This window comes from Pantherophis guttatus, chromosome 4, assembly GCF_059756535.1.
Source record: "Pantherophis guttatus breed Tessera chromosome 4, ASM5975653v1, whole genome shotgun sequence".
NCBI classification, from domain to species: Eukaryota; Metazoa; Chordata; class Lepidosauria; order Squamata; family Colubridae; genus Pantherophis; species Pantherophis guttatus.
Genome location: NC_142066.1, coordinates 2,506,639 through 2,529,093, shown reverse-complemented (window position 1 = coordinate 2,529,093; position 22,455 = coordinate 2,506,639). Strand labels below are relative to the sequence as shown.

General features: G+C 51.6%; 1 protein-coding gene across 7 annotated transcripts in view; it reads right to left on the bottom strand.

Moving 5' to 3' along the window:
* Positions 1 to 22,455, bottom strand: part of KDM6B (lysine demethylase 6B) — an 85,667-nt gene that overhangs the window by 37,149 nt on the left and 26,063 nt on the right. For all 7 annotated transcript variants that reach the window (XM_087891624.1, XM_087891623.1, XM_087891628.1 and 4 more), the window contains 2 exons: positions 20,404 to 20,543; positions 2,019 to 2,155 (listed from right to left, as the gene is read on the bottom strand). The gene's annotated coding sequence lies outside the window, so the exon portion shown is untranslated. The remainder of the gene's footprint in view (positions 1 to 2,018; positions 2,156 to 20,403; positions 20,544 to 22,455) is intronic.

Genomic DNA, 22,455 nt, shown 5'->3' with positions numbered 1-22,455 from the left:
CAGTCGCCCGATGATTGGCACAAAGTCACCCAGCCGCCTTTCATGCCTAAGGCAGCACTAGAACTCCCAGTCTCCTGGTGATTGGTCCAAAGTTACCCAGCCACCCTTCATGCCTTAGGCGGAACTAGAACTCCCAGTCGCCCGATGATTGGCACAAAGTCACCCAGCCGCCTTTCATGCCTAAGGCAGCACTAGAACTCCCAGTCTCCTGGTGATTGGCACAAAGTTACCCAGCCACCCTTCATGCCTAAAGCAGGACTATAACTCCCAGTCACCTGGTGATTGGTCCAAAGTTACCCAGCCACCCTTCATGCCTTAGGCGGAACTAGAACTCCCAGTCTCCTGGTGATTGGCACAGTTACCCAGCCACCCTTCATGCCTAAGGCGGGACTAGAACTCCCAGTCGCCTGATGATTGGCACAAAGTCACCCAGCCGGCTTTCATGCCTAAGGCAGCACTAGAACTCCCAGTCTCCTGGTGATTGGCACAAAGTTACCCAGCCACCCTTCATGCCTAAGGCGGGACTAGAATTCACCATCTCCCTGTTTCTAGACCAGCGCCTTAACCACCAGACCGAATTGACTCTCCTTTGGCACAAGGCCCAAATGGTGGTTTGGGACCAAGAAAGGAAAGACAAACCATGTCTGAAGACGCACAGACATAGTTGCCAGAGGTCCAGACAGACCAGAAGGCCCAAATAATAGCTCATTAATCAACAATATAAAATGCGGGTCTCCCGATTTTTGGCAACTTTAAGACTGGTGGAGTTCAACTCCCAGAATTCCTCAGTCACTTTAAGACTAGTAGACTTCAATTCCCAGAATTCCTCAGTCACTTTAAGACTAGTAGACTTCAATTCCCAGAATTCCTCAGTCACTTTAAGACTAGTAGACTTCAATTCCCAGAATTCCTCAGTCACTTTAAGACTAGTAGACTTCAATTCCCAGAATTCCTCAGTCACTTTAAGACTGGAAGACTTCAACTCCCAGAATTCCTCAGTCACTTTAAGACTGGAGGACTTCAACTCCCAGAATTCCTCAGTCACTTTAAGACTAGTAGACTTCAATTCCCAGAATTCCTCAGTCACTTTAAGACTTGTGGACTTCAACTCCCAGAATTCATCAATCACTTTAAGACTGGAGGACTTCAACTCCCAGAATTCCTCAGTCACTTTAAGACTGGAGGACTTCAACTCCCAGAATTCCTCAGTCACTTTAAGACTAGTAGACTTCAACTCCCAGAATTCCTTAGTCACTTTTAACACTGGTGGATTCAACTCCCAGAATTCCTCAGCCACTTTAATACTAGTAGATTTCAATTCCCAGAATTCCTCAGTCACTTTAAGACTTGTGGACTTCAACTCCCAGAATTCCTCAGTCACTTTAAGACTGGAGGACTTCAACTCCCAGAATTCCTCAGTCACTTTAAGACTAGTAGACTTCAACTCCCAGAATTCCTTAGTCACTTTTAACACTGGTGGATTCAACTCCCAGAATTCCTCAGCCACTTTAATACTAGTAGATTTCAATTCCCAGAATTCCTCAGTCACTTTAAGACTTGTGGACTTCAACTCCCAGAATTCCTTAGTCACTGTTAACACTGGTGGATTCAACTCCCAGAATTCCTCAGTCACTTTAAGATTGCTGGACTTCAACTCCCAGAAGTCCCCAGCCAGTCATGTAGGATAACTTTCTTAATAGACGGTGGGTATACAGTAAATGTCATATATCTTGACTTCAGTAAAGTGAAGAAAAAGAAAAAAAAAGAGAGAGAGAGCTGGCTGGGGAATTCTGGGAATTGAAGTCCACCAGGCTTAAATTGGCCAGATTTGGAGACCCCTGATATAAGAACTACCTTCCAGCCATGTTATTAGCGGAGCCATTTTGTACTTTTAATCCTGTTTGACACTCCCCCCAGGCCCCCGGCCCCAAATCCTCATCTCTCGTGCACCCCAGGCACCGTTGCTGCTCCCCCCTCCCCTCCCCAAAGCCCACCCTTCCCCAAAGCCCATCTCTTACCTTTCTGCCGCTGTGGACGCGTCTTCGTTCCCCACCCTCCACCCCCCCAGATCCAGGCGACGGGCGCCCCCCCCAGCCGCTGATAATTTAGACCTCCTCCGGTCTAAAGCCTCCGGCGGTCACAACCACATATAATCCTGCGAGAAAAGGAGAGAGAGAGAGAAGGGAAAACAAATCAGACATTTGCACCTAAAACGCTTTGCACCACCCCAAATGTGCGTTCCGACAACCCCCTTGACTCGTTTTTTGCACCCCCCCCCAAAAAAATCGGGGTTTCTACGCGGCCCACCGATTCCCAAGCTTGGAAATAGCCTTTTCCCTCTTTTTAGGGGGAACTTTCGCACCCAGAACCCTTAAAAAAAACAAAAACCCTAAAGGTTGTTAGGTTGTGTGAATGCGATTTTGGAAGGGGGAAATGGGGGGTTTGGAAGCGGGTGGAAAGAAGTTTGGAAAAAAGCAGCAATTTTCTCTTCCAGCTTCTGAGCCGAGTTCTAGGATGGGCCAGAGCTTTCCTTGGCTCTGGCTGGGAGCGATGGGAGTTGTAGTCCCTCTAAAAGAAAAAGGGGAAAGGGACGGGGGTATACAATCCAGAGATGCATGCATTTCCCTACGGGGGAAAAGGACCCAGGTTTCATTTTAGAGTTTCTTAAATAATAATCATCATCATCATCCCGACACGCTTTTAGGGAGCATTCCCACGACACGCGTCTCTCTGAACCCGCATCTTTGCAAAAGCCTCGGCTTCCCCCCTTTTTTTTTCATCTCCAGCCCTACTTTCAGCACGTGGAAGTCGACCCCAGCGTCCAAAGCCCGGAGAGGCGGAAGAGGCTGCCTTTTCCGCCGCTTTCGGGGGTCGTTTCCATCCCACGTTCCCAATTAACTCACTTCGCTCCGGGCAGGAGAGGGTTAACCCTGGGCGGTGTGTTTTTTTTTCTTTTTAATCTCCCGCCCATCAGCGCGGGCCCCGCCTATCAGCGCGGGAGAGAGGACACCTTCTTGCCCCGCGTCCAATGGAACGCCTGGATTGGAAGCTGAGAAGGCGGGGCCTCTTTGTTTCGCCCGCCTCCGAGGTTAACCCCTGCCCCGCCGGCTGTTTCTATAGCCGAGACGCCTTGTGCTCTCTTTCCTCCAGCCAAGCAGCCAATCGCGCCCCCTCCTCCCGACGGTCACCAATCAGCTTTCGCCTTGAGCTTCCAGAGGGGTCTGAAACCATAGAGATAAATGAGGAGGGGCGGCTGAGAGCCGCACTCGCGATCAGCGATTGCTACTGCCTGGCCAGCTGATGGGAGGGGGGGGAAAGAGGCAGCCAAAGGCAGACTATGAGATAGATACAGAGCTTAGGCTGGAAGATGGGCGGACTTCAACTCCCAGAATTCCCCAGGCAGCCATGCTGCCTGGGGAATTCTGGGAGTTGAAGTCCGCCCATCTTCCAGCTGCTAAGGTTGGGAAACAATGGACTAGAAGTCACCCAGAATCCCCCAGCTGGCTTTTATTCCTAAGGCAGAACTAGAACTCGGGTCTCCTTGTTTCTACAAGTAGTCCTCGATTGACGACCGCAATTGAGCCCAACCTTTCCGTCGTTAAGTGAAACACGCGCTAAGTGAGCTTCGTCCCGTTTTACGACTTTTCTCGCCGCTCTTGTTAAGTGAATCGCTGCAGCTATTAAATGAGTCACCCGGGGTTGTTCAGTGAATCTGGCGTCTCCCTTGTCGGAAGGTCACAAAAGGGGACGCCGCCAGGACACGGACACCGTCGTTAAGTACGAGTCCGGGCCCTAAGCGTCTGAATTGGGACCACGTGACCAGGAGGGGGCTGCAACGGTCACAGGTATGAAAAACGGTCGTAACTCGCTATTTTCAATCCCGTGGTAACTCCGAACGGTCACTAGATAAACGAGGAATTTCCTAACAGTGAGGACAATTAACCAGTGGAACTCCTTGCCACTAGAAATTGTGGGTGTTCCATCGCTGGATGTTTTTAAGAAGAGACTGGATACTTATCTGAAATGGTAAATGCTTGAGCTAGAAGTCCTCCAAGGTCCCTTCCTGCTCTATTTTGATCGCATTACATATTTGTCTGAAACGGTACAGAGCCGTGATGGCAAACCTATGGCACGCGTGCCACAAGTGGCACGCAGAGCCATCTCTCCGGGCACATGAGCCATCGCCCGTTGCTCTTCCGGGCTCCGGCAGCTGGTCTTCACGCATCTGGGAGCGCCGGAAATTGGAAGAGGAGTCACTCAGTGTGCATGTGCGCACCAGGAGGATGATTTTCCGGCACACGCATGTGCACCAGCCACCAGGTTTTCCGGTTTCTGGTGCGCACCAGCTGACCGGCGTGCGTGTGCATGCCAGAAACCGGAAGCCCAGGTGGTCGGTGCGCATGCGTGTGCCGGAAGATCTTCTTCCCGGCGTGTGTATGTTTTCCGGGCGACTGCTTTTCCAATTTCCGGCGCTCCCACGCGCTTGAAGACCAGCGGCCCGGAGCACCGGAACCTGGGCGAGCAACGGGCTGCTCCTCCGGTTTCCGGCATGTCCGCGCGCTCCGGTTTCGGCACTCGGTGCTGAAAAGTTTCGCCGTCACTGGTATTATAGGGTCTTCTTCTTGAGCCTAGAAGACCTCCAGCAAGTGGTGAAATCTAAATTTTTTTACTACCGGTTCTGTGGGCGTGGCTTGGGGGCATGGTGTGGCTTGGTGAGCGTGGCTTGGTGGGCATGGCAGGGGAAGGATACTGCAAAATCTCCATTCCCTCTCCACTCCAGGGGAAGGATATTGCAAAATATCCATTCCCATCCCACTCCAGGGGAAGGATACTGCAAAATCCCCATTCCCTCACCACTCTGGGGCTAGCCAGAGGTGGTCTTTGCCGGTTCTCCGAACTACTCAAAATTTCCGCTACCGGTTCGCCGAACTACTCAAAATTTCTGCTACCGGTTCTCCGAACTGCTCAAAATTTCCGCTACCGGTTCTCCGAACTGCTCAAAATTTCCGCTACCGGTTCTCCGAACTGCTCAAAATTTCCGCTACCGGTTCTCCAGAACCTGTCAGAACCTGATGGATTTCACCCCTGCTTCCAGCTCTCTTCAGATTAAAACCGTTCGCCTGCCTGGTGCTTTAGCCACGAGACCCAACCGGCTTTTTTTCGGTTCCCTCCATCTTTCCATCTGTAAAATGGGCAGAGCTCAGCGAAGCAGCTCCGGGATGAATGAATGAATAAATGAAGTATTTTTTTCTCCCTCAGGACAAAACCTGGCTCAACTTTCTCTCCCAATCCTTTCCAATTCGACCGGAATTGGGAGCTGCTGTTTTTTCCCACGCCGAAGAGACCTCACGGGAAGGGAGGGCTATGTCCACCCCGCCCCCCAGTGCCTGTGACTCACCCACCCCTCTCCGGCCGTGTCCTGCCAGAAATCGGAGCCAGACAGACGAACCGGCCAAATCCCATCTTTCGTGTGGTCAGGACAAGCTTTTTATAACCAGACACGATCCGTGGGAACCCACCCACCACGTCGGGCTCGGTAAAGAAAACCTGGGTGGGGGTCTCGTCTTTCCCCCCGTCCCCTCCAGCCCCAGATGTGGCTAAGAACCGGCCGTGGCTATTTCTGGAACAGCCCCGAGCTAAGTTTGGCTCCCAAGCAGGCAGGCAGGGCGGTTGCGGTTACAACGGGCCGAGCCGGGGCACAACCCTCGTGCGTTGCTTGCACGCCTGCCAAGCAGCCGAGTGGAAGGCGGAGTGGGGGGAGAGAAAGGGGAAGTGAGCAGCTGGCAGGACTTCCCTGCACGCCTCCATGCACGAGGGAGGAGGAAGCCGCAAGGCCGAATCACAAAACGGCCCCATCGCACGTCGGTTTGTGCAACGGGGAGCAAAGTATGACCGTCGCGGTGTGACGGGGTGTGCAAAATCCGGAGGGGAATGAATCACTAGAAGTGGGCAAAGTTGAAGACGCTCTCGAGGTGGCCCACGGAGGGAAGACACGGAGCTTGTCGATCAGAAAGGTCGGCAGTTCGGCGGTTCGAATCCCTAGTACAGATCTCCTGCGTGAGCAGGGGGTTGGAGTAGATGACCTCCAAGGTCCCTTCCAACTCTTATTCTTTTATTATTACAGATAGGCTCCGACTTACAACAGCTCGTTTAGGGACCGTTTGACCGTTACAACCGCACTAAAAAAAGTGACCAATGACCCTTTTTCGCACTCACGACCGTTGCAGCATCCTTGCGGTCACATGATCAAAATTCAGATGCTTGGCAGAACTGACTCCTAGTTATGACGGTCGCAGGGTCCCGTGGTCACGCGATCCCCTTTTTGCAACCTTCTGACAAGCATAGTCAACGGGGAAGCCAGATTCGCTTACTGACCATACGATTCACTTAAGGACTGCAAGGATTCACTGAACAGCGGTGGCCAGAACGGTCGTACAATAGGGAAAAGCTCCCTTAAGCACTGTCTCACTTAGCGAAGGGAATTTGGTGCTCCATTGTGGCCGTAAGTCGAGAACTCACTGTATTCTGTTCTGGACCAAGAGGCAGGCAAGACCCCACATGCTCGGTTCATAAGAAGTATTCCGAGCACTAGACAACGCACGCTTAAGGCAAGGGACGCGCATCTCATAACCTCGTCGTGCCGTGCCAGGTTTTCCTCACATTACAACGGTGTGCTCCTTTCCCACCTCCGCGCACGTCGAGGAAAAACCCATGAGGCTGAGCACGCAAGAACCCCTGGCTGGTCCTTCTGTGTAGATCCGCGTGATGCGCAGGGGCAGCGCATCCCCCTGGGAAGTGGGGAGACACCCAAGGACCCCCGTTTGTTGTTCTGGACTGCCTGCGGTAAAAGACTCCGGCTGGTTTTCCGTCCAGAAACCGGACCACAAAGCTCGGCCAGCTGCTTCTTCTATTTACAATTCCAAATTCCGATTCGTCTGGAATTTTTCCTTTGTTTGCCACCATGGAGAAGTCGGGCCCACGGAGTCAACAACCACAACGACAGGGATTCCTGAAGTATCTCATTTTCCATGCGCCGAGCCACACATCTCCCTTTGCCTTTCTGCTGACATGCGGCCTCCCCTCGCGAAGTCCTTGTCTGCACACTGTCCATGTTCGTGCAACCTGTCTACACAGTCGGCCTTGAAACCGTTTGCACGCACACCCATTAGGGATGTTCACCTCTACCTATCGTTGCCGTGGGCTGTCATGTGCGCTCCAGTTGCACACCCCGTGTCTTCCTTTTGATCGCTCGCCGACGCACACAAACATCGCAAGGTGCACACACGGTATACGCAGAGGTGGGCTGCTGCCAGTTCCGACCGGTTCGGGTGAACCGGTAGTTCCGGCAAGCAGCTCGGCCCATCCACCCACCCTGGCACTATCCCGTCCTATATAATCACCCGTTTTTTTATGCTGCCCACATGCGCAGAAGCATGTGCGCGAATGAAGCCTGTGTGCGCACGCGCATAGAACCGGTTGTTTGGCTCCCACCTCTGGATCCACGTGCAAACATCACAAGATGGACATATGATACCCGCACACACATTGCAAGACGCACACACGATACCCGCACAAACATCGCAAGAAGCACACACGATACACACACAAACATTGCAAGACACACACACGATACACGCACAAGCATTGCAAGACACACACACGATACACTCCCAAATATCGCAAGACACACACAATACACCCTCAAACATTGCAAGATGCACACACGATACATGCACAAACATTGCAAGACACACACACGATACACGCACAAGCATTGCAAGACACACACACGATACACGCACAAGCATTGCAAGACACACACACGATACACTCCCAAATATCGCAAGACACACACATACGATACACACACAAACATTGCAAGACGCACACACGATACACTCCCAAACATCGCAAGACACACACACAATATACTCCCAAACATCGCAAGACGCACACACGATACACTCCCAAATATCGCAAGACACACACATACGATACACACACAAACATTGCAAGACGCACACACGATACACTCCCAAACATCGCAAGACACACACACAATATACTCCCAAACATCGCAAGACGCACACACGATACACACACATAAACATCACAAGACAGACACAATAAATCCCAAATATCGCAAGACACACACCATACACACACAAACATCGCAAGACACGCACACAATACATTCCCAAACATTGCAAGACGCATACAGGATACACTCCCAAACCGCAAGACACACACACGATACAAACACAAACATCGCAAGACACGCACACACGACACCACAAGCTCTCTTCCTCCCCTCCTTCTTCTAACCCCGTGATGGCGAACCTATGGCAAGCGTGCCGGAAGTGACACGCAGAGCTATCTCTCCAGGCACACAAGCCATTGCCCGTTGCTCTTCCGGGTTCCAGTGCACCGGACAGCTGATCTTCACCCATGCGGGAACGCTGGAAATGGGAAGAGCAGTTGCCCGGTGTACATGCGTGCGCTGGGAGGCTGCTGTTCCGGTTTCCAGCACGCACGCATGCTCCCATTTCGGCACTCGGTGCCGAAAATATTCGCCGACACCGTTCTAACCCATTGCCACAGTCTCCGATTTAAAACCAGGCAGCCTCCACTGCGCGCTGCCTACTGTGGGGTTTTTCAGCTCAACCCTGATGGTCAAAGGACTCAAGGACAAACTCGCCCACCTCTCTTGAAACCCAGTTTCCACCCTTTTTTCCTCCCCACCCTCCCAAGTCTGGCATTCGCGAGCAAAGTCTAGATTTGCACACGCCGATACCAAGAATCCTTGTGCAAATTGCTTGTGTGAACTGCAACTGGCAGCCGATTTGCTTCCAGGTCCCGTTCAGGTCCCGAGTAGTTGTCAGGTTTAAAACGGTCCGTGCTTAGTGGAAGGACCCAGTCGTTTCCCAGTTACATCCAGAGCAGGGAGGGCAAGCGACGTTAAGCTCACCTGAGGTACTAATACCGCTCTACAAAGCCTTAGTAAGGCCGCACCTAGAATACTACATCCAGTTTTGGTCACCCGGATGTAAAAAAGATGTTGAAACTCTGGAAAGAGTGCAGAGAAGAGCAACGAAGGGGATTGACATAAGAACAGTTGCAGGACCTGGACGTGGCTAGTTTAACAAACAGAAGGACTAGGAGAGACATGATAGCAGAGTTCCAATATTTGAGGGGCTGCCCCAAAGATGAGGGGGTCAATTTCTTCTCCAAAGCACCAGAAGGCAGGACAAGAAGCAACGGGTGGCAACTAATCAAGGAGGGAAGCAACTTAGAACTAAAGAGAAATTGCCTGACAATGAGAACAATTAACCGGTGGAACAGCTTGCCACCAGCAGTTGTGGGGACTCCATCATTGGAGGCCTTCAAGAAGAGACTGGACGGCCATTTGTCTGGAACGGTATAGGGTCACCTGTTTGAGCAGAGGGTTGGAGTAGATGACCTACAAGGTCCCTTCCAGCTCTGTTATTCTGTAAATTCCACTCTTAAAGAGGCCCATTCGGTGGGATAAAGAAGGACCTTCTCCGTGGTGGCTCCCTCCCTGTTTGCCAGTGGGCATAGGGACCCCAAAGTGATAGAGGACCCCATCAATGAGTTGCTTTGAATGTTGTCACCAGAAGGGATAGGGGGTTTTGGGGGCTTGAATTTGTGAGGGGGGGGTTGTTTCTTTAAGCTGCCCATCGTCACCACGAGTGAGTTGGGCGTCCGTGTAAATTTGTTTTAATGCGGATAATCCTGGATTTACAACAGTTCATTTAGTGACCCGTTCCAAGTTACAATGGCAACATCCCCACGCTCACGGGATCAAATTCAGGACGCTGGGCAACGGACTCACATTTATGACGGTCGCGGTGTCCCCGGGGGTGTGTGTGTCTGTCACGCAATCCCTTTTTGCGGAAAAGCCAGATTTGCTTCACAACGGTGTGATGTGTCAGCACTTCAAGCTGCATTTACTCTTGTGCTGACATAAGAAGCAGAAGCGGAGGTGTCTGGAAAGGGACGTTTGACTTTTCACCTACTTATTTTCCCTGGAGATAATATCCCCTAGGAGGTGGGATGGGAGGGGGGAAATTCCTTTGAGCTGGAGCAGTAGATTAGGGGTAGAGTGACTTGGAAGATGGCCAATGAGTGCAGAGGAGTGGGGAAAGGAAAGGGAGGGTTCTGGGTCAGGAAGTCAGTGTTGGCTTCTATGGAGTCGGAATTAGAATGTTTAGAGTGCTTAATAAATGGGAGTTTTTCATCAAAGACTTTCTTTGAAATGCAATTTATTTCAGACGACTCGAAACCTGACATGATGCCCTTAATAACACTGGCGAGAAAGGTTGGAAAAAGGGGGAGAAGTCACTTAACGACCGATGGAAATTTGGAGCGCCGTTATGGTCATTAAGTCGAGGACTCCCCATAATTAAATAATAAATCCGCTGGGATGGATGGTGTCCTGCCTGCCAAGGTTCAAGTGATGTTTCTTCGGGCAAAGTGACGATGGGCATGGCAGAATTGCATCGTGGGAAATTGGAGATACCCCCCCCTGGCACTGAGTGCCCGGGGAGGAACTGAAGAAGCGGCACACAAATCGAAAAAGAGGGGGAGGTGGGAACAGCCCCCCAAAAAAAGAACGACGCTCAAAACCCTGCGACGAAAATCCTGCTACGTCGCCATGCGGCTGTGCCTGCTGCCCCCCCTGCATGAAGACGACAGTCAACCTTGAACCCAGCCGCACGTCCCGTCCCCCCCGTCCCGTTTCTGATCTCTGCACCACGCAGAGAATTCTAGGTAAGCAGAGAGGTTCCCCCCACCTGTTTGAGCGCATGCGCTGGCCCACCCATCCACCCTGCCGTACGTCAGGCTGGTGATGCGCGGGGGATTTCCACCCTGGCGCTTCCAGGAAGGCAAACCCCGGCGCATCACGGAGCACTGGAAGGAAAGGAAGGGGGCAGAAGAATTTTTGCAATCTTTGGTTTCTCCGCCTACCCAAAATGCACCCCCTTTTCCTGCCCCGGGATGCGGCCAGGGTACCCCGAGACCCTAAAACTCTGACCGATTTGACCAAGTCAGCAATTCTTGCTGGCTGGCGGGCTTTCCCCCCCCAACCCCTCTCCCACCCACGCTGCCAGGCTCAGCATTTTGGGCATCCTGCCCCTTCGCAACTTCCTTCCCCCTGCGGCCACTTCTCCGAAAACGACAACAAAAAAATACAACACAAAAAAAAAACTTTTTTTGCGAGCTCCAAGTTGTACGGATTTACAAGAAAAAGGAACTTCGGAGGACGCCAAGAAGCAGAAACCGCAAAGGTAACAGCAATTCACAAGCCCTGGTGTGTATGTGTGTGTAGGGGTAAGTGTGTATTATGTGCAATATGTATAGGGGTGGGGAGGAAATTTTTGCAAAATAAGCGGGAATATTTCCCCAGTCATCTGTGCAAGCAAAAGCATGCGTGTGCAAGGATAAGCACGAGCGAGACGTGACCACGCAGCGTTCTAGAATACGGGAAGTCCTCGACTTACGACCGCAATGGGGGATCGTGGGACACTCCCCCCCCCCCCGGAATGTTGTGACCATCATAAATAGGAGTCGGATGCCAAGCGTCCGAATTTTGACTGGGGATGCTGCAGTGGTCATAAGTGTGAAAAAGGGTCGTAATTCACTTTTTTGTAACTCTGAATGGTCGTTAAACGAACTGTTGTAATACTACCAGTAGTACTACCTGTAGTACAAAGGTTGAAGCCCAAATTATCCCTCACAAGTAAGAGACAAGACAGTAAGGAAAAACTTTGGGCAGTCTTCACCCTGCTGGCATCCTCCAGATAGACTGCACTACAACTCCCATCCCTCCAGCCAGCTGGGGATGATGGGTTAGCTTGGGGGAAGGCTCTGCAGAGCTGGTAGATGGCTGCACGAGTGGAAAGGGTGAGAGTGTGTAAGTGCAAAGCAGCATGTCCAAGCAGTCCTCAACTTACAACAGTTCGTTTAGTGACCGATGTTTCAACGGCACTGAAAAAAAGGGACTTACGACCATTTTTCACCCTTCCGACCATCGCAGCCTCCCTGGGGTCCCGCGATCAAAATTCAGACCCTCGACAACAGGTTCACATTTACGACGATCGGAGTGTCCCGGGGGTCATGTGATCCCGTTTCGCGACCAGCAAAAGTCCACGGGGAAAAATCCAGATTCACTTTAACGGCCAGGCGACTCCCTCAACAACCGTCGCGATTGACTTAACAACGGTGGCAAAAACGAGTCGTTAAAATGGGCCAAAATTTCCAACGTTTCGCTTCGGCAGCATCAATTCCGGGCTCCGTTGTGGTCGTAACCCGAGGAGTTACCTGTATATAGGGAGGGAAGGGAGGGCAGTCTCCGGGAAGAGAAACCCACACAGGAAACATGGATCGGTGGTAGAGCCTTCCAGGATGTGGGGCTCGGAATTGTTTTTTTTTTGGAGGGGAGCAGGCGATGGGGAAGAAGGGGGGGCGTGTGGGGCGCCTGTTTGGTGTGTAAGCAGGTTGTGAATCACGCGGCACATAGCAAGGTCTCCCCACATGCTTACCAGACACAGCTGTGTCAGCACTGAGTCAGCAGCCAGCAAGGACACTGCCCCTTTTTCAACCCACCCCCCCTTGAAAATGACTGAGTATAGGGGGTGGGGGGCAACATCAAACCACCCACCCCCCTTCCACATGTCCTGCTTTTCACACCGGATGGACCACACACGCTCTCCCTGACTCGCGCCTGACGATAATCATCAGCCGGGAAAACACCAACGGGTCCCGTTCAACACAACACAGGAGCGTACGTCGTCTACACGCGCACACAGGCGGAAGGGACACACCTCTTGGTGTCAAAGGCGCAACGGGATTGTCGAAAGCCAGCCCACCTTGGTGGGCGCAACAAAATAAGCCTCCGAGGAGTGACCAATTTCACACACAAACACACACACAAACAAACACACACAGATACAAATGACTGCAGCCCCTGCGGGCATCGCGACACTCTTGCCCTGGCCCCTGAATGACATTCCTTCCACGACACGAACAGCAATACAAGGAGCCCTCGGCTTAACAACGCCTCGTTTAGTGACCGTTCGAAGTTGTCACGGCACCGAAAGAGCGACCTAAGGACCGGTTTTTTCACCCGTACGACCGCTGCGGCATCACGTGATCCAAATTCAGGCGCTTGGCCCCTGGTTCAGATTTGTGATGGTTGCCGTGTCCCGGGGGAGGTCCTGGGATCCCCTGTTGCAAGTTGCCGATAAGCAACGTTCATGGGGAAAATCCAGATTCACTTAACAACCGGGTTACTAACTTAACCTCTGCAAGGATTCACTTAACGACGGTGGCGAGAAAGGTCGTCAAAATAGGGGCAAAACTCACTTGACAAACATTTCACTGAGCAACGGAAATTTTGGGCTCAATTGTGGTCGTAACTCGAGGACACCAATCAATGGCTTTTAAAAAGAGTGCATGGCTTCCCTCTCTCTTTCACTCTCTCTCTCTCTCATTCTTTCACTCTTTCTCTCCCTTTCTCTCTTTCACTCTTTCTCTCTCATTCTTTCTCTCTCTTTCTCTCCCTCTCTCCCTCTCTTCATTCTTTCTCACTTTTTCTCTTTCACTCTTTTTTTCTCTTTCTCTCTCTCTTTCTCTCTCTTTCTCTCTTTCTCTTTTTCTCTTCCATACTTTCTCACACTCTCTTTTACTCTTTCTCTATTTCTCTCTTTCTCTCTCCCTATCTGTCTGTATCTCTCTCTCTCTCACACTCCCTCTTTCTCTCTCCCTCTCCTTCCCTCCCTCTCTTTCTCTCCCCCCACTTGTGTTTATGTGGGTGTAGGTGTTGTGCGGAGATACGGAGAAGCAGAGAACATGATGCATGTAAGCTGACGGGATCCACAGTGCGGTTGGGAGTTGTGTGGTTTGGTCTCCTCCTCCTTTCCAAGAAAGGTCAGCCTGATAAACACACAACTCACCCGAAGGGTTTTAGGTGCACGCCTGCGCCAGGCAAAGGTCGGGAATTACAGCGCCGGAAAGCCCCTTCGTGAGCTTTATAGATCAAGCTTTGGGGTGGGAAATCCCCGTCTCGTTCTGCCAATTCCCCTCTCGATCAATATCAGAGAGAGAAACCGAACCCACGACGGGCCGTTGACGGGTACAGCAGTCCTCGACTTACGACCACAATCGAGCACAAGTTTTGCCGGCCCAGCGAGACGGCTGTTAAGTGAACTTTGCCCCATTTCACAATCTCTCTCGCCACCATCGCTAAAAGCCAATCCCCGCAGTTGTTGGTTTCACTTGTGAGAAGGTCACAAAAGGGGATCGCGTGACACCCCCCCCCAAAATAGTCATAAGTCCCTTTTTCAGTGCCGTGGCAACATCGGTCGCTAAATGAACTGTTGTATGTCGAGGACTATTTATATTTTGGGGAGAAACGTATGCGCGCCAACACACTAATTCAGCACAGACATTCACCCACAAAAGATTAATCTTAACACCGCGAAAAGTCAACACAAGTCTAACCCTCCAGAGATAGGCCAAGGTTCCCAGAATTCCCAATTCTCCCGGCAGGAAGAAAAAAGGAGAATTTGGGAACTGCAGTCTCAGCAACCCATCAAAAAGAGGATCGCCAGTTAATCAAAAGCTGCCTTGAAGTTACAAAATCGTTCCAAAGTCCCAAGATTTCGGGAGGCCGGGATGGGGGGGGTGGGGGGAGGGAAGGAAGGAAGAGAATTGCAGACACACAAACAATTTCAACACAAAAGTGGCCCTGGCACAAAGTTGCCCCCGCTGCGGCGTTGATCCTTTTCACTGCCGGCCGGGAACCTCGCAACCCCCATGAAATAACGGACCCACAACGTTCTGTGGGCAGACAATCCCCGCCACCCCCGTTCCGTATCGACAACCACAGCTTTTGTAAACCACAAAAACAAACAACGACAAAAAACAACAACACGCCAAGCAGAGACACGTCCGTGCGCCCTGAGGTGAATCCTGCTCTCGAACACACACAACAAAAGGGTTGGCCAAAGAGTTAAACAAACAAGCAGTGTCAGCACATACGGGTCAAAGACCCACAATACCCGATCCACAATTGGCCACGGCCCAAGGGGATCAAACAGGGTGAGGCACTACACGAACAGTACAGTACAGCACAACACGTCTTCCAACAACCGGGGTGGGGGTGGGGGTTACCGACACACATTTGCTGTCTAGGGAAGAAAAGAACGACAAGGTCCTTGTACAGACACACACAGTGCCCTCGCTCCTCCGCTCACACATCTTCCCCCCCCCTCCACACGCCGACAGTAGGGCCTTACCTCCTGGCACACAAGGGGTGGACGTGAGAGGCGTGGCGCTTTCACGTCTTGGCGAAGTATCCCTGCCGGGAGTGTTTACTACTACCGCCCCGGTGCCTCGACGACTAATGTGCAACCGGGACATACTAGGAGAATGTAACTTGTCACTCCTTTCCGCTGGTGTGTCTTTCTCTCTCCTCCCCCCCCCCACCCTTATCCTCCCCCCCACCAGGCCACCATGTGGGGTTCAGGGTTCCTGCCAAGTCAGTGGAGCGTGTGTGTGGGGTAAATTCCGGCCACAAGTGACTCAGCCTCTTCCCTCCCCCGGAAAATTTGTCCCGGTTTAAAGGGCTAGAATGACTTCATTAGTTTCCCCCCCCTCCCCAACCCCACAAGTCTAGGTCCCTCCTCCGCCCCCACGTCTTCAGAAGCCCTGCCCTACTTAGGCAATCCCAGCTCGCTCAGTCTTTGTCAGAATTCTCCAGCAAAATCAACCACAACACGGTTGAATCGCCTGCTACAGAGGCCACCACCGCCGTGGCGTAACGAGAAGCTCTGATAATGTGTAGGTTTGAATGCAGAGAGGGCTCCTCGTAGTACAGGTAGTCCTCGACTTGTGACCGCAATTGGCCTGTCGCTAAGCCAGGCGGTGGTTGAGCGAGTTTTGACCACCTTGCTGGCCACATAAATGAAGCGCGGCCGTTGTTAAAATCAGTCGCACGGTTGTTAAAGAAATCTAGCTTCCCCGTGGGACTTTTGCTTGTCCGAAGGTCGCAAAAGGGGATCACACGACCCTGGGACACGGCACCCGTCACAAAGATGAGTCAGTTGCCAACGCCTCTGAATTTGGCTCACGGTGACCATAGGGATGCGGAAAGGGTCACACGTGTGAAAAAGACGTCTTTTTTTTTTCCAATGCTGTTGGAAGTTTGAAGGGTCACTAAGCAAACTGTCGTAAGTCGAGGACTACCTGTTCACCACCAGCATGTTTTCTTGGAGGACTGTTCCACGCACTTATGTGAAGAGGACAACCACATAGGCATGCTCAGAAAATGCATGACCGCACACGCTACTAGACCGAGCACCCCGTCCAAGGACATGGAAGACAAACATGCCAGCGATGTCACACTGCACATACCACCAAAAGGTCATTTGCGGCAATCCCCGTACATGGCATACATGGGTCCTACTACACCTGACAATGGCACAACCGTGGAAGAGTCCCTCCTACCCCGATACACACGCGCTCGGCAAAACCCGGCTACTGTCCTTCTCTGGCACGTCCTGAAGGAGCAGCCACGGCACGAGACCCCGACATCGTTTGTATCGCACGAACCCCATCTTCTCCATGCCAGTCCTCCCTTCCTGGCCCATCCGAGTGCCAAGCGGGGCAAGGAAACGGCGGCGGCATTGCCAAAGCAACCGTTTAAGCGATTGTAAGGAAAGAGGAAAAAAAATTAAAAGAACTTGGCCACGGCAGCAGAGAACGCCAGGATCGTGCCAGCTCCTGTTGGCGCGGTGGCAGCCCATGCTCACGTCATCAGATCTGTAACCGTTTCCCTGCTGGTTCCCGACACATTTTCGGGGCAGCCTCCCGTCTGCCAGCCTGGAGAAAATGTCCCAGGCACCGTAGCTGTGCACCGAACAAAACCAAAGGGGCCAGGGTGTGCGTTGTGTACACAAGAATCCCTGCTTGCTCAGCCTCACACAAGGCAAACAAATTTGGGTACAGAGTTCTACATTTCAGCGGCGCGTCTAGAGGCCTTCTGTGACCAACGTCTCCCGGCTACGACGATACAAGTGTGTGCCGCTCTGTTGTTTGCAAACTTGTGGGAAGGCAGCCCCTCTCTCTCAGTGGCACCTTTCCATATGGCACTTTAGGACTACACCTCCCATCATCAACCCCCAGGAGGAGCCCCAGCACTTGTGCAGGATGCTGGATTAGGGGTAGTTGATCCAAGACAATACAGTACAGTACAGTACATGTAGTCCTCGGCCTATGCAATTGAGCCCCAAAATTTCTGCTGTTACGCAAGACGGCTGTTAAATGAGCTGTGCCCCATTTTATGATCTTTCTCGCCACCGTTGTCCAGTGAAACACTGCAGTGGTTCAGTTAACACCACGGTTGTTAAGTGAATCTGACTTCCCCGATTGACTTTGCTTGTCAGATTGTCGCGAAAGTGGATCGCATGACCCCGGGGCGCTGCAACGGTCATAAATATGAGTCCGTTGCCAAGTATCTGAACTTCCGTCCCTTGACTGCGAGGATGCTGCAACGGTCGTAAGTGCGAAAAAATGGTCCTAAGTCACTTTTTCGTAACTTCAAACCGTCGCTTAAGTGAACCATTCTAAATCGAGGACTACATGTAAAAAAAAAAAAGAAGCACATGCACCTCCAAGAGGAGAGAAACACGCATACGCCTGTTTTCGGTCGTGGGGGTCAGAGTTTACAACGTCCAATGGTTGGGTCACCCTCGTTCCGGGGTCCCTCCAGACAACAGTGGCGGGATCCAGACACCAATTCTCACGCCAACTTTCAGCCAATCCTAATCTGTTGCAAAAGGAGTGTGCGCAAACAAAGAGAGAGCACTTCCGGGGAGGTTTTTTTTGGGTAAAAACCCTGCGCCCCAGAGAACCTGGGATTTTTGTTTGGGGGCCCGGCTCCAGACGTAGGGCAGGAACGAAGGCAGCAAGGGGGTTAATTGTTTGTTCACTCCAACAAGGAGCCTTTTAAGGTCACAGCGGCTGCTTGGGGAAAGCATGCGAGTGAGTCACAGGCTCACTCCTCCGTCGTCGTCGTACTCTGTCCTCCTCCTCCTCCCCCTCCCCGCAGCCCTTACGTAGTGGATCTTCCCTCCCCGTTGCGCTCCCCCTCCCACCCACCAGGCCCAGCTGCTTCGCTGGCCGGGCGCCAGAGGGCGGGGACAGCACTGGAGGAGTCCACGGCCCGGCCCTCAGGCAGCGGTTGCAGGGGGTGGGACGAGGAGTAAGAGCAGCAGCTGCGAGGGAGCCTTTGTGCAAGACGCATTCCGGAGGGACAGAGAGAGAGAGAGAGACAGCGAGAGAAAGGGAGAGCATGCGTTTGATGCGCAGGGAAAGTGCAGTGATGCACACGGGCGACGGCGACGACGTACCCGCCGAAGTTTTGACCCACAAAAGGCGATGCCAAACAAAAGCCCTCGAGCCTGCTTCCAGTTGAGCAACTGACGTGTGTGTCATCGTTGCACAGTTTCCATTTTCGCAAAAAAAAAGAAATCGGCTTGCCGGTGGCCTCACCGGAAAACCCCGTTCTGCTTTGGCGAGGATTGACTTTCTCGTGTTTCCTTAGTTCCTCTCCCCGCCCAACAGCGGCCTCGTGCGCGCAGTCCTGCGTGATCTTTCCTCCCCATTCCGACTCTGCTTGTCAAAGGTTATAAATGGTGATCCGTAAATACACTAACGTAAATACACATCGGTCGCCAAGCACCTGAATTTTGACCCCGATGCTGCGACGGTCGTAAGTGTGAGGACCAGTCGCGAGTCATATTTTCACCGCCATCGGAACATGGAAACATTGGCTAAATGAATGGGTGTGAGTCGAGGACAAAAATTCCAGCCATGGCAGCATCCATTACAGGTAGTCCTCAACTTACAACATTGAGTGACCGTTCAAAGTTACAACAGCATTGAAAAAGTGATTTATGACCGTTTTTTACACTTAACAACTGTTGCAGCGTCACGTGATCAAAAAATCATAGGTCGGCTTGGCAATTGATTCACATTTACGACGGTTACAGTGTCCTGGGGTTATGTCATCTCGTGACTTCCTGACAAGCAACGGGGACGCTTAACAACCCTGTTGTTCAAATAACGACTGCATTGATTCACTTAACAACTGTATCAAGAAAGGTCGTAAAAGGTGGCAGAACTCACTTAACTGCAGGTAATCCTCATCTTACGACCACAATTGAGCCCACAATTTATCTTGTTAAAGTGAGAAATTTGCTTGCCGCATTTGTTAAGCGAATCGCTACAGTTGTTCGATTAGTAACATGGTTGTTAAATGAATCTGGCTTCCCCAGTGACTTTGCTTGTCAGAAAGTCGCAAAAGGGGAATTGCGTGCCGTGGGACGCTGCAACCGTCAGAAATGCGAGTCCGCGGTCAGGCATCCGAATGTAAATCTTGTGATTCCAGGGATGTTACAACTGTCGTATTAAGTGTGAAAAAGTTCCTTTTGTCAATGCCGTTGTAACTTCGGTCACTAAACGAACCATTGTCGTAAGTCGAGGACTACCTGTCTTTCGCTCAGCGACAGCAATTTGGGGCTTAAGTGTCACTGTCAATCAACTGTACAATACCTGTACAGTAGTGGCCAAAATTATGGAAACCTTTTGGCAAAAGCGTATTTTCTAAAACTAGCTAATAACACCAATTTTTTCTTGGAGTAGTACCATAAAATTATATATCAATGGAAAGATAATTTAATCAAGAATGTAATGCAATCACTTTGATGAAGGGTTTGCTATGAGAATAGCAGCCACAGTATAAAGAAGAAAAGTGAAACATGTAGAAAAAATGAGATATACAAAAATTATCATCATAGAAAAAATGAGATATACAAAAATTATCATCATAGAAAAAATGACATATATATAAAAATGATCCCCATGACAATTGGGTAACCTTTAGCATGTATGACGGCCTTACGTCTTCCCATGGAGCGAACCGAGTCTTTGAGTTCTGCAGCTGTTATCATGTGAAACCAAGATTGAATGATGGCTTCTATTAACTGGGTTTTATTGCTGGGTCGCTTCTGGCTAACCAGTTTCTTTCATCGGCTCCAGAGATTTTGACTTGGGTTAAGGTCTGGGCTATTCCCCGATCTTGAAACTCCGAAAAAAACAGTGGTGTTATTAGCCATCAAACCTCAAAAATACACTTTTCCCAAAAGGGTTTTTCACAATTTTGGCCAGCCTTAACCAATGTCTCGCTTAGCAACAGACATTTTGGGCTCAACTGACATCCGTAAGACGAGGACGGCCTGTTTATCGCGCCAACAACGGAACGTGACAACGGGAACACGGCGGCCCCCACCGCGCGGCGGTCTGCTTTCGGCCACTCACCAGAGGAGGAACATGCTCCCCTCGCTCCTTTCTCATGAGTTGGGTCCCCCGCCACACCGGGCCCATGCGCCGTCTCGGGCCACGAGGAGTGGCTGGTGGGGGGGTACGGCTACTCTCCCGCCATGGTGCGGACGCTGATTCTGTAGGAAAAGAAGAAAGCAAGCATTAGGGGGGTGGGCGGTTTTAAGGAAACCGAGGTTTATCCATTTATGTCCCCCCCCTCAGGAAAGCCACTTATTTATGTTCACCTCTCTTCCTCCCAAAAGAGACAGCCGTGTCCATCTGTTCCCTCCCACACGCGTGGCGTTCCACATTCCTCGACACTTATACTCCGCCGAATCAGCCACTCTGCCGATTTGCAAAATAGCGACATCCTCCCACCCCCCAAAAAAACACACGGAAAAGGCAATCCCTCGGCTGAAAGGGACCCCGAAACCTCAGAAAAGGAGAGGGTGAGAAGCAGGGTCTCCTGCAGTGGTGGTATTCAGCCGGTTGTATCAGGTTCAGCGAAACTGGTAGCGGCGGCTGCGGCAAGTTCCGTCCACCCATTCAGATGTCATTACGTCCCGTTTTGGACGCTCTGCGCAGGCTCACATTTGTGAACCGGTAGCGAAGCTAAGTGAATACCGCCCCTGGTCTCTTGGCATGGCGCATGCTAGACTTAAGTCCTCGACTTATGGCCACGAACGTGCTCAACGTTTTTCTGTTGCTAAGCGACACATTTATTCAGTCCATTTGGCCCTGGTTTTGCAATCTTTCCAGTCACGGCTGTTAGGCGAATCGCTTCAGTTGTTAACGACATGGTCGTTAAATGAATCCGGCTTTCCCCCTTGACTTTGCTTGTTGGAACGTCGCAAAAGGGGATCGCATGAAACAACACCCCCCACCCCTTGCGACCATCATAAATAGGAGTCGGTTGCTAAACCTCTGAAGTTTGATCACATGACTATGGGGTTGCTGCAATGGTCATTAAGTGTGAAAAATGGTCGTAAATCATTTTTTTCCCAGTACCGTTGTAACTTCACTAAATGAACGGTTGTAAGTCGGGGACTACCTCTACCCTAATGGAAATCCCAGGATCCTAAGTTGGGGGGGGAGGAGGAAGACTCCTGCAAGTGACCCCAGGAAAAATCTGGCGACTTGGCTCAGTTGTACAAGTAGTCCTCGCCTTAGAACCGTTCCGTTTAGTGACTGTTCCAAATGACAACGGCGCAGAAAAAAGTGACTTTTCCACACTTTTTTGAGACACTTGCCACTGGCTCGCATTTCTGATGGTCGCACGATCCCCTTTTGCGACCTTCGGTCGAGCTAAAAGTCCACGGGGAAAGCCGGATTCGCTTAACGACCCTGCGGCTAACTTCATACCCGCGGCGTAGTGAGTCCCTTCACCGCCGTGGCAAAAACAAATGCAAAATCGAGCCAAACGCCACAACCGTCTCCGCAGAGCGACTGATGTTTTCGTTTCGATTGCAGTCGTTAAGCTGAGCAGTACCAGTACTGAACGGTGTGTCCCCTTTGCTCTGAGTGACGGCCGGTGTGGAACAGTGGAAGACACGCTGGAATCCTCCAGCCGGAGGACTCTATAACCCAGCCTTCCCAGTTCGCTTGCCACGACACCTGGGCTTGATCCTCAGAGAAAAAGAGAAGGCCGCACATTGCCTCCTGCGATGTGGTCCGGCCTGCCTCAGGTGGTTCCCCCTTTGGGCAGCACCTGCCCGCAAACCAACACACCCACAGCAACCTTACTGACCTCTCCCCGTCCCCTTGTCCCGAACCTGCTTAGTCACAAAGTCTCACAAGATGACCACGGGGAGGGGGGGAGGTCAGATTACAAAACGCGGGTCCCAGCGCGATGGCACCAAGCATCAGACAGCAGGACGCAAGGACGACGGCCTGGGGCGGCCGCTGGGATGGCGCAAGACATGTTTTGCCGTTTCTGTATCGTCGTGTTCTGTACTGCGCGCCTCGGGGGTGAACCGGCGTTGTCTCTGCACACGGTTTGTGGCTAAGCCTCAGGGGTGAACCACGACATAATGGCCATGACTGGGGGTG